The sequence below is a fragment of the Aulostomus chinensis genome, chromosome 20, assembly GCF_037954235.1.
Source record: "Aulostomus chinensis isolate RoL2024-O1b breed Wild chromosome 20, RoL_Achi_v1.0, whole genome shotgun sequence".
In the NCBI taxonomy this organism is placed as follows: domain Eukaryota; kingdom Metazoa; phylum Chordata; class Actinopteri; order Syngnathiformes; family Aulostomidae; genus Aulostomus; species Aulostomus chinensis.
In genome coordinates this window covers 11,957,905-11,969,123 of record NC_141339.1, presented here as the reverse complement: position 1 = coordinate 11,969,123, position 11,219 = coordinate 11,957,905, and positions in this window count along the sequence as shown.

Here is an 11,219-nt window from a genome sequence, read left to right as displayed (position 1 = left end):
ATGAGCAGAAAAACCTACAAACCTAAGAGCTCATAGACTGTTGCTCTGCTGTTTGCTGCACAATTTATGTGGCACATAACACAGCAGAAAGTCAAGTCTTGGTGAGTATATATTTGAATAATTTCAAAACATGACAGAAAATCTCGTACTTAAAATAAGGCAGAATTACTTAATTCATTTCAGTGAAATACAGATATTTATTTTTGGAAAGTATAGGTTTATTCAAGAAAAAAAGTATTTGTTACTCATTTATCTTATGTGAACAATAAAAACACGGTGGTGCAGTGGTCAGCACTGTCGCCTCACAGCAAGAAGGTTCTGGGTTCGAGTCCCGGCTCCAGCACGGGATCTTTCTGTGTGGAGTCTCCATGTTCTCCCTGTTCCTGTGTGGGTTCTCTCTGGTACTCCAGCTTCCTCCCACGGTCCAAAGACATCAAGAGGGGACGAGGCTGATTGATACTCTAAATTGACCGTAGGTGTGACTGTGAGTGTGAATGGTTGTCTGTCTCTATGTGTTGGCCCTGTGATGGACTGGTGACCTGTCCAGGGTGAACCCCGCCTCTCGCTGGGATAGGCTCCACCCCCCCCCCCCCCCCCCCCCGCCCGTGACCCTTAACAGGATAAGCAGTAGAAAATGGATGAATGGAATAAAAACACCAAGTTGAAATTACTTTCCTGAAAAGTAAAACAATCTGACAATGAAGTAAGGTTTGTTTTTTTTTCCTTGAAATGAAACTTATCCTTTTTTTGATATTTAAAAACCTTTATCTTACTGAGATGAAGCTAAAGTGATTCGGCCTTTTTTTTTTTTTTTGCATGAAATTAAATGAATATATCCTATCTTATCTGAGCCCAGCTTTTCTTATCTTGTGTTTTCTTTTCTTTTCTTATCTCTTATTTCATCATAAGATGAGCCTTTATCCACTGTATAAACCTTTGACTTTCTTGCACTGCACACCTGCTCTATAGATCCTCATACAAATTATATTTTAGCAATGTGTTTTCTCATGTGTGTGTGTGAAAAAAGAAAAAGCTTTGTTTCAAGAAAAAAATGTCTATTTCATTGTCAGATTATTTCATGTAAGAAAAAATCAGTAAACCAACAGAACAAATACTTCAACTATCATCAATAAACCACACAAACAAGCAGAATAAAATTAAAAGTTTAAAGTAGCCACAAAAAATGAGCTTTTAGGCCACAATGATGTTGGTCTTTTTTTTTTTAACAGCAGAGGTAACTCCTAGTATCATATAAACCAAAAGGAGTAAATATTAGAAGTACAAATGATGATGCTGATACGAAATTCTAGAGCGCATGCAGTCCTCTTTTTGTACACAAGAGGGCGGTGTGTCCCTTTCTAATCTCATCATCACAGCTTTCAGCCACAGGCCTGCTGTTGCTCCCTGTGCAGGAGATTAATGAGAAGTGTATGAATACATAATGCATCAGAGAAAGAGGTGGACCTGAGCTGCATGCATATGGGCGAGAGGCTTACTGAGCATATGGCAGGGAGGTGTCTCGCCTGCTCCTCATCCTCCCCTCCTCTCACTCCCTTGTGTCCTCTTCTCGAAGCCAGATTCCTGCATTATGACAAAAATCCTTGTCAAAAAAAGTTGGCAAGCTCTTCTGTTAGACAGGTTTTATCAGCCTGCGAAACAGTTGTGTATGACCAGCATGGGCCGAGCGTTCCATCTGAGTCACATCGTACACACTCGCCCACCTTCCTGCAGCCACTGGGCCTTGCTCCCGCCGTGATCCGAGGCTGCAGGCTGAACTGTTGTGTCCAAAGATAGATCCTCATTTACAGCAGCAGCGTGAGGTCAAGCAGTGCAAGATAAAGAGTGAATCAAAAGTCACACAGAGGAGTAAAAAGTTCAGCAGCCTGTTTTGCAAAGCAAAAGAAGCAGGCATATGGCTGTCTTGTCCTCCCACCTCAACCCTCTTGAGAAATGGTGTTTGTCAGAGTAATAAAGCTGTCCTATCACCCCATAACCTCTGTAATATTCACGACTCAGCCCCCAGGCCTGCACGCCAAAGTTTGTGTCTCTAAAGACAGCTTGATAAGTGTTGGAGCCAAGTCTGTTCCCAGACCCAACCATAACAAGGACATTGTCTACCTGGGTTACCATGGGACGAGCTAGTCCAGACTCCCGGCTTGTTAAAACACACTCCTCATTGGTTCAGCCCCGGCGTGCTAGGAGAACTTTACTGATGTCACAGGCTGGACCGAGCCCATAATAGGCAATGGCTCATCTCAACATTACGACTTGTTTATAAACGAGGTGAAAAATGACACTTTTATTACAGCGTCCCTCTGTCCTGCTGTGGCTCGGCCCGGCCCAGCGTGGCCTGGCCCGGCTTGTCCTGTCATATCGGCGGAGGACCTAAGGGAGACAATACGTCAACGAAGAGAGACACTCACCAGAGCAAGAGAGAGACAGAGGGAGAGGAAAGAGGGCTATCTGGACAATGACAACTTTAATGCAGTATCTCCTAAACATGCATTAATCATGAGGGTTAGCACAACCGCTTTAGCATGCAGATCGAGACAGGGAAGACACACTGGTCACACTGGACTCTCCTCTTCTCTCCTCTAGACTCATCCAGTGTGTTTGTGGTTACCTGAGTCATCGCGCGTAGCCTACGAAAGTTAGTTGTCTTTGATTTGCTGCTTAAAGAATCGATTCACAGTTTTTCTGACACAAACATGAATGCACCGATGAGACAAAAGTGTCACGGTAACATAAAACGTATGAAATTCATGATACGTACTTTCACATTGTTAGCCGTGGGCTTGTAGAGGAATCTGACAGTTTGGACCAGAAGAACAACTGTGGATTTTCATGTCTTGAATATTGGTAACACCCTGTTCTCACGTCCCAGTAAAAAAAAAAAAAAAAATCTTTGAAACTTTGGACTTCTCTGTGTTTTATCAGATTTTTGGATTGAGTTCTTTATTATCTATTTATACTTTTGCTTCAGGCACTCTCTCTCGCTCTCTCTCTCTCTCTCTGTCTCTCTCGTCATTGTGGGGGTTTTTTTCCCGCCCAATCATCAGGTGTCGCGCACTTCAAAAATGTTGCAGTGATTATTTACAATTTCAGTTCTAAACTAAATATCTTTCTGAGTTTGACAAAATACAAAACCGTGACAAACACATTTCAAGTTTTTGATCGTCGCTGTCTATCACAAAAGAAACCACCCGACATTTTAGACGAGAATTTCCTGACACGTAAGCAAGAACTGAGAGGTGCGATGACATCACGCCGCACCTGTTCTATCTCCTTTACACTGGCTTCCCGTTTGTGTGATTGATTTAAGGAATTTTTCCATTGTTCTATATTTTAGGAACCTTCAAGTACATTCAAACCTTCAGGCCTTCATCCTTTTAAGACAAAACTATGCAGACCAATACGATTATTATCATTAGTTTTATTATCGTCATTAAACGACAAGCAATAACCTTTTGGAAAACATTTGTACAACATCATGACGAGATCGTTTCTGGTTAGGGTGAATCGAGCTTGAGATTTAATCCTCAAAAGATGCTGAAGACACTCCGCTGTCTGGAAGTATGAGTAAATCTCATATTTGGCTTGTTCATAAAAGACTGAACAGGAATGCTTCAACTTATAGATGGCGTTGAAAACTGTGGATTGAGAACATATCACTCCGAAAACGAATTCATAACACAGGAAACTAAACTGTGCTCGGTCGGTTTATTGCTAATAAACATCTGCGGGATCAGCTGTTGGCAATTCTGCGGTGTAATTCTTGCATCAGATCATTTAAGATTCATTTATGCGTGTACACACGTTTAAATATCGTCACGCGCCATCATCATCTAAGCAGAAGATATGAAAGCTTGCTTGTTTCAACCAGTTACGACTGGCGACTATCAAATGACCCATGAGCTTCTAAACCTGTATGGCTGACCGTTTGGTTGACGTGTGAACTGTTTGATGCTTCAAGAATGAAGAAGTGTTAATGAAAGTGGATACTGACTGTCATTGTTCTGTCATTTATTTTCTCTCCATTTCATAGGGCAAAATCACGTCTTTTTCTGTCCACCAGAGTGCGACAGTCTCTTCCTTCATTTCCAGACAGTGTGTGTGTGTGTGTGTGTGTGTGTGTGTGTGTGTGTGTGTGTGTGTGTGTGTGTGTGTGTGGCTGCAGGGAGCTTTAGCAGCTCCACTGAGCAGCACAGTTATGTTATCACAGTCACAGCTATTTATAAAAGTCCTGATTCAGCTCTGCTGATGTTTCCATTTTGGAAAAAAAAAAAGGGGGGGGGGAATGAAAATGTAAAGGAAGAAAAGGATGTTCAAAGTCACACTGGAAGAGTGAGAGAGTCACAGCGAGGTAACAGTCCAAAAACTACAGTGAGTCACGCGTGAGTGACGTTGCCGCATCACAATGGATGCAGGTATTTCAATGTATGTTGCTCAGAACCCACATTCGTCATCCTGCAGCTTAAAATAGTCTCCAACTAATGCTCAAGTCACTTTTAATTCAGTAATGGTGGACTAAAAACAACGCAGCACATGTGATTTAGGAAATGATTAAAACAACAAGGCTGCCTTTCTAAGAAAAACAATCAGATAGGCCATAAATGCACCTAGTAAAAAAAACAAAACAACCTATGTCGAGGTTTAAGTGAGCAGCAGAAGTTATATGACCACAGGAAAGAAGGAAATCTGACTGCATCACTCTAAAGGGATATAATCAGTGTAGGAGGAGGAGGTGCAGACTTATGTTTGATTCCCATCCCTAATGGTGATTGGAGGGTTATATATTATCATGTTTGATGAGGGTAAATGGACCAATATCCAGAAAATCAGCAGCAGGTCAGTTGGAGATCCATTCATCCATTTTCTACTGTTTATCCTGTTGAGGGTCGTGGGGGGGCTCTCTCTATCCCAGCAGCCTTCAGGCGAGAGGCAGGGTTCACCCTGGACAGGTCACCAGTCCATCACAGGGCCAACACATAGAGACAGACAACCATTCACACTCACAGTCACACCTACAGTCAATTTAGAGTATCAATCAGCCTCGTCCCCTCTTGATGTCTTTGGACTGTGGGAGGAAGCTGGAGTACCAGAGAGAACCCACACAGGAACAGGGAGAACATGGAGACTCCACACAGAAAGATCCCGTGCTGGAGCCGGGACTCAAACCTGGAACCTTCTTGCTGTGAAGAGACAGTGCTGACCACTGCACAACTGTTCTTCACCTCCATCCAGTTGGAGGTGAAGAACTCAATTTTTTGATAAAAAACAGACAGACTACAGATAGTACTTACAAAATACAGGGAGGAGGTCAAAACAGATAAACAGACAAAGATTAAGTCAGGAAGATGACCCGGAAAAAAAACTGAACTCAAAAATACACGTAGGAGAACACGACAGGCTGAATAAGGAACCAAGCTGGAGCGGACCAGAGATGATTACCAGAGGAGACGCGGGCGAAAAAACAGAGAAAGCAGTCAAAGGCAGGAAGTAAGGCAAACAAGAGGGAAGTCATTTTCAATATAAAACAGGAACTAACAAAACAGTGTTGGATCAAACCTGAGAAAGAGGAATGCGTTGTGTTGTCATGCAGACTTTCTGTTGGGTTTAATTTACATTTGACATTTCAGCAGCCCTGCATGCTCACTGTCCACCATACAGGTTGTTGCTGTTGCACTTCTGCAACAAGTTCCTGTCAGTTTGAAGGCGTATTCAAATGGCTACAGAAAGCTTTTGTGATAAATGTATAATCATGAAAATAAATATTGATTGTCTGGAGTAATCTTTACGGGAAAAATTAAACCACCCGCTTTTCGTTTGGATTGCAATCCAAGCTTTCGCCTTGAATTCTATCTGCCACCAGTTATGAATCGAAGCAGACATTAATGGAACGATTTGAAGGGAGGCGCAGCTAACGGAGGGCTGTAGCTATATCCAGAAAGGTAAGCCGCCTCCAGGAGCAGCAATGGCAGACGATGGAACCATGAACATTCCAATGGTGAAAAAGAGGAGAAGGACCAATTTAATCTCCTTTTATCATAGCACTGATATCATGGTTTCTAGTTTAAATTGGTATTCTTATCCTAGCCGTTACTGTCAAGTTCGTAAGTAGCCAGGCTGCTGTTCGTTGTAGCGTTACTAATGATGCTAACGTATGGCTGCTCACATATGGATGCTAACGCTCGCGTGCGTCCAGAACAGGAGCTACACAACCAACACTAACCTGAAGCAACATTAGTTGCTGGAACATGAATCTAAATGATGTTATATTCGTAATATTATATTTGTTTCCGTTAGTGTTGGTTTGTGGCTGCTGGTAGCAGCTTTATTAGCTCAGTGTCTGCTACCGTCATACCACAATTAGCAACAGTCTGTAGCCACTTCAACTATACATGCTGAGGCTGACTTTTTTCAATCTTTTCCTGCCCCCTTCATTCATTTATTCTTCTATTTATTTATTTCCTTATTTTACTCTTTTTTTTCTTATGCATTGTACTTTTGATGGAGCAGACCCTTGTAACCCACTAGGGTTTTACAACAAACTGAGCAGAGACGTGTGGAAGACAGTCCTCTTAATTTCTATTCCAACAACGTTCCAGTTCCTATGGAAAAAATGTAACTACGTCCCACTAGATAGATGGATAGATAGATAGATGACATGGCAACAAAAGCAGCCTACTTTCATCATCCTGCTGCTTTTCAGGCTTCGTGATATTTTAGCCGTGTGATTGAGTTTCACGCCCGTTTATTAAACTCCACAGCTGTTGTTTGTGAGAGCACCTAGGAAACAGAGGTAATTGATGGACCTATTGAGTTACACTTGCTGCATATGAAACCTCCGCTGCGGAGAAAGTCAAGGATACTAATATGAGCTCAACTTTGCACCATAGCTCACTGTCTGCACACAGTGGCAAGCTGAGTTATTATGACTTATTACATTTGTGTGTGTGTGTGTTTTATATATATATATATATATATATATATATATATATATATATATATATATATATATATATATGCTTGACTGAAAGGTCAGGATCTATTAATACTCAATAGACCATTCACAAGTCAGACGTGTCTCACTGCAGTCATAAAGGAGTTTAAATAAATAAATCCTGACAAAGAACAAGTTGTTCACTATTGCAAACACCACAAGGGTAAAAAGTAATATTCACATATGTCAGCTGTGTGTGTAAAGCAACACCGATGGAAATTCCCACTCAAAAGATGTCAAAGTAATTCAGTCCTCCTGTAAAAATCCGTTACAATTTCAGACTAAAATGCGAGCATCAAAATCCATCACCAGTATAATCTTGAGTGGTTTTAACCACTTGTGTGAGCAAATAAACACTCCAGTAAAACGGGGGCTAAATTACTGTTTTGGCTTGCTAGACCCCCCGCAGCACAGTATAATAGGTGGGTTGTGTGTGTCATGGAGACTGAGGCGGGGGGTTTCCCAGGGCAAGACGGAGATGGAAATTCAAGGCGGAGGGAAGGGTGGCGGGCGTGTTCGTTCTGAACGGGGAGCGTCGCCAAGCAGGGCCAGACAGCTTTTATTACACATTCAGACGGTGAAGGTTTGAACTTCATTTACATATATAATGTCATCTGGAGCTGCCATCTGAAATTAAAATCTATTAAAAGAGGCCTCTCTGATGTTCATTTCCGTGTGATGAAATTGACCTAAAATTGTGCTGTCATCTTTTCTTACACGTTTAAATTTCTTCTCCGGGGTAAACACACGAATGCGCTCGGAGATATTTGTCCGGTTTTGTTCTTTTTTTTGTTGTTGGGTTGTTTTATTTTCCACATGTAAAAACTATGTCTTATTTGTAAATGATGTAACCCCTAAACCCCCTAAAGGCTTGAGCGTCTTTATGTGTGCGCTTGTGCAATTTGAGGAGATACAGCAAAACGAGGCCAGCTATTAAAATAATGTATCTGGAGCAGCAGAAAAGGAGAGATAGCTCAGTTAGTCCTGGTGGGGCCATGTCATCTTTTTTGCACGGCAATTGTAATATAATGTATCTGTGCATTAAAAACAACAACAACAACCGCACTTTTGGAGTCTTTTTTTAAAATAGTTAAAGAAGGCTACAGCTGTGTGTTAAAGACGGCAAGGCCTTTGTATTTCTGCTGGCACGCATAGAAACTTCATTCTCGACTATAAAGTTGGACCAAATTTGATAACATTAAGCCTTTCACACCTAAAAAGACCAAGAAACATCTGACAGGGTTTTTGATGAACAACCTCCTAAACCTGAGGGTTCTACTGAAAAACCTGTAAGAACCGACACGTTTAATTTAAAATAGAAATATGAAATAAACACAGAAATTACTGTGTAAAACAACTTGCCTGTGCCCCTCTGGTCATTTTTTAAAATGTAATTAGGATAAATAAAATCAATACAATAAAATCTCATTACATCAGGTCTAAAAGGTAGAACGGTCTATATGATGTCATATCCTGTTAAAGGAAATTATTTTACTAATTCCTTCTGTAAATGCCTTCAAATCTGACCGAGTTAAAGATGTAATGACGTGTTTTTAAGTATCTGACTTCGCGACGCTGGTATGTGCTTGATGAGCTGTTATTTAAATCAAAGAGCACTTCGTGTCTACATTTAGGTGTGGCTGTCTCTTGGTGTCCATGAGTACGTACACTCTGTGTGTGTGTGTGTGTGTGTGTGTGTGTGTGTGTGTGTGTGTGTGTGTGTGTGTGTGTGTGTGTGTGTGTGTGTGTGTGTGTGTGTGTGCACGCATGTTCAGGCATCATAAGGCCAATTAGAGTTAGTACACCTCTGGGAATATACATAAATAAATATGACGTGTTACATTCTGATAAACTCACTGAAGGAGTAGAGGAGGAGGAGCCGTCTAATCCCAAACATGGCCACTGCAGCGACTGCGTGACATATGGCCTGGTGTCACCACACTGAGCCGCGGCCTGTCTGCTGCGTAGTGGTCAGGTTGCAGCTAATCAGACATGACAACTAGAAAAGTCCAATTTGTGCCACAAGCGATAACAAATGCTGGTTTATGCAAGCTTGTGGACGCTGCAGCTTCAAATGACAGCGTTATTATCTCTGTGCAGCAGAGCCCTCCTTTGATATCATTTGGATCTTGCAGAATAAGATGTTTTCATCTCTCTCCAAGCTTCCTCTCTGTCCTCAGCTCCTCTGTCATATTTGCGTCTGCCCGAGTGAAGCCCGGAGACCTCTGGTAATCCCCTCGGTGCGCAGTGTGAAATGGGTCATGACCTCTTCTTGTCTGTCTTCCTATCAGTCGCACTCTCTTCATCCCGCCAGCTAGTTTCTACGTCTTACACTCTTATTGCGCACACACACACTCACACACACACACACACACACACACACACGCATGCTGGAGAGAGGAGCTGAATGTGGAGAATCACAGATCAGAGCTTGTCTGTAGAAGAATACATTACAGTGAGTGGGAGGGGGGATACAGGCCAACTTGACAAATTTATTACACATACATCGGTCATGCAAACATCACACCCACATGTGAGGCTTGTTAAAGCTTCCTCCACTTTACTCATATATATACAGTATATATATATATATATACAATACATATATATATATATACATATATATATATACACACACATATATATGAGACCTTACTCTGTAGCTCTCATTCTTTATTCTATAACTTTCCACATAGCATCAAGCTAGCTTTTACACAAATGAGGCATTAATTCTGATGTTCACCGTGTAGCTATGTGGACATGAGATATGAGTTGGGAGCAGTTGGACTAAGAATTGAGTTTTCCTGGCTTTAAAGAGAGACGTCAAACTTCCTTTCAAATACTCAAAAATATGTGTGTCGGGCTCATGAAGATATTTTTCCCACTTTTTTTGTGACTCCAGAATCCAGAAAGAGCCAGCTGCTTGTATTTAGCTTAAAGCTAATGGTGATTGAAAAAGCCACTTAGGTTTTTAGCTCAGATAAAAACGTGCTTGGGAGGTTTTGTTGCTGTTTTGGAACTATTACCGTTTTGGAACTATTACTGTTTTGGAACTATTACTGTTTTGGAACTATTACTGTTTTGGAACTATTACCGTTTTGGAACTATTACCGTTTTGGAACTATTACTGTTTTGGAACTATTACCGTTTTGGAACTATTACCGTTTTGGAACTATTACTGTTTTGGAACTATTACCGTTTTGGAACTATTACTGTTTTGGAACTATTACTGTTTTGGAACTATTACTGTTTTGGAACTATTACTGTTGGTAGCCATGAGCTTCAAGCTGAATATACTTGGCTGGTTCTTTCTGCATTCTAGAGTCACGAAAAAGTGATGCTGAAAGGGAAAATATCAATTTGAAAGTTCTTGAAATACAATAAACACTTTTGGAAGACGTATTAAGTATTGCCAACCCAAGTATTAAGGGATTAAAATCATAGCTACTGTGTTTCACAAAAGCAGGTGACAAAAGCTTGCGAAAATGTGTCCCCCTCGCAATCCTGGTGAACGACAGCAACATCGTATTCCTGAAGTAAAACCTTACAGACCTCCCAAATTAAATCTTTTTTATTCACTCTCCCGTTTTGCACATTTTGTTAGATAAACCTGAGAAGTATGTATTTTATGTATGAGTTGTAAAAGCAAAGCGTTGCTCTAGTGTTATTTGTTAGTGTAGCGGGATGTCGTGCGAGTGCATCCTCCTGTGACAACAGGAGCTGCTTTGATGATAACCAGTGCGGCAGTTCTCCGGCTCAGAGATCCTCTGCTTTATTTCACCACCTCCTCTAGCTGGGAAGGCAGCAGAGTATGCGCGCACACTTGATTATGTGTATGTGTGCACACCTGTTTGTGTGTGTGTGTGTGTGTGTGTGTGTGTGTGTGTGTGTGTGTGTGTGTGTGTGTGTGTGTGTGTGTGTGTGTGTGTTTAGGGAAAAGGTAGGTCCTCCTCTCAGGCCTGCTTTGCCTAATACGTCCATGCACGGCTTGCTGGAGAGCGGCGTGCAGCAGCACAAAGATCAGGGCTATTCTGGTGCTGCCAGCCTGCCCAGTGCTGATAGGAAAGGATTAATGAGGCAGGGCACTCATCACTCGTAATTAGAAACAACGCTAAAAACTATTTTTGTGCCTGTTCCTATGGAGAGATCTTGACCCCCAGGCCACCACCCCCCCCTATACACACACACACACACACACACACACACACACAAACAG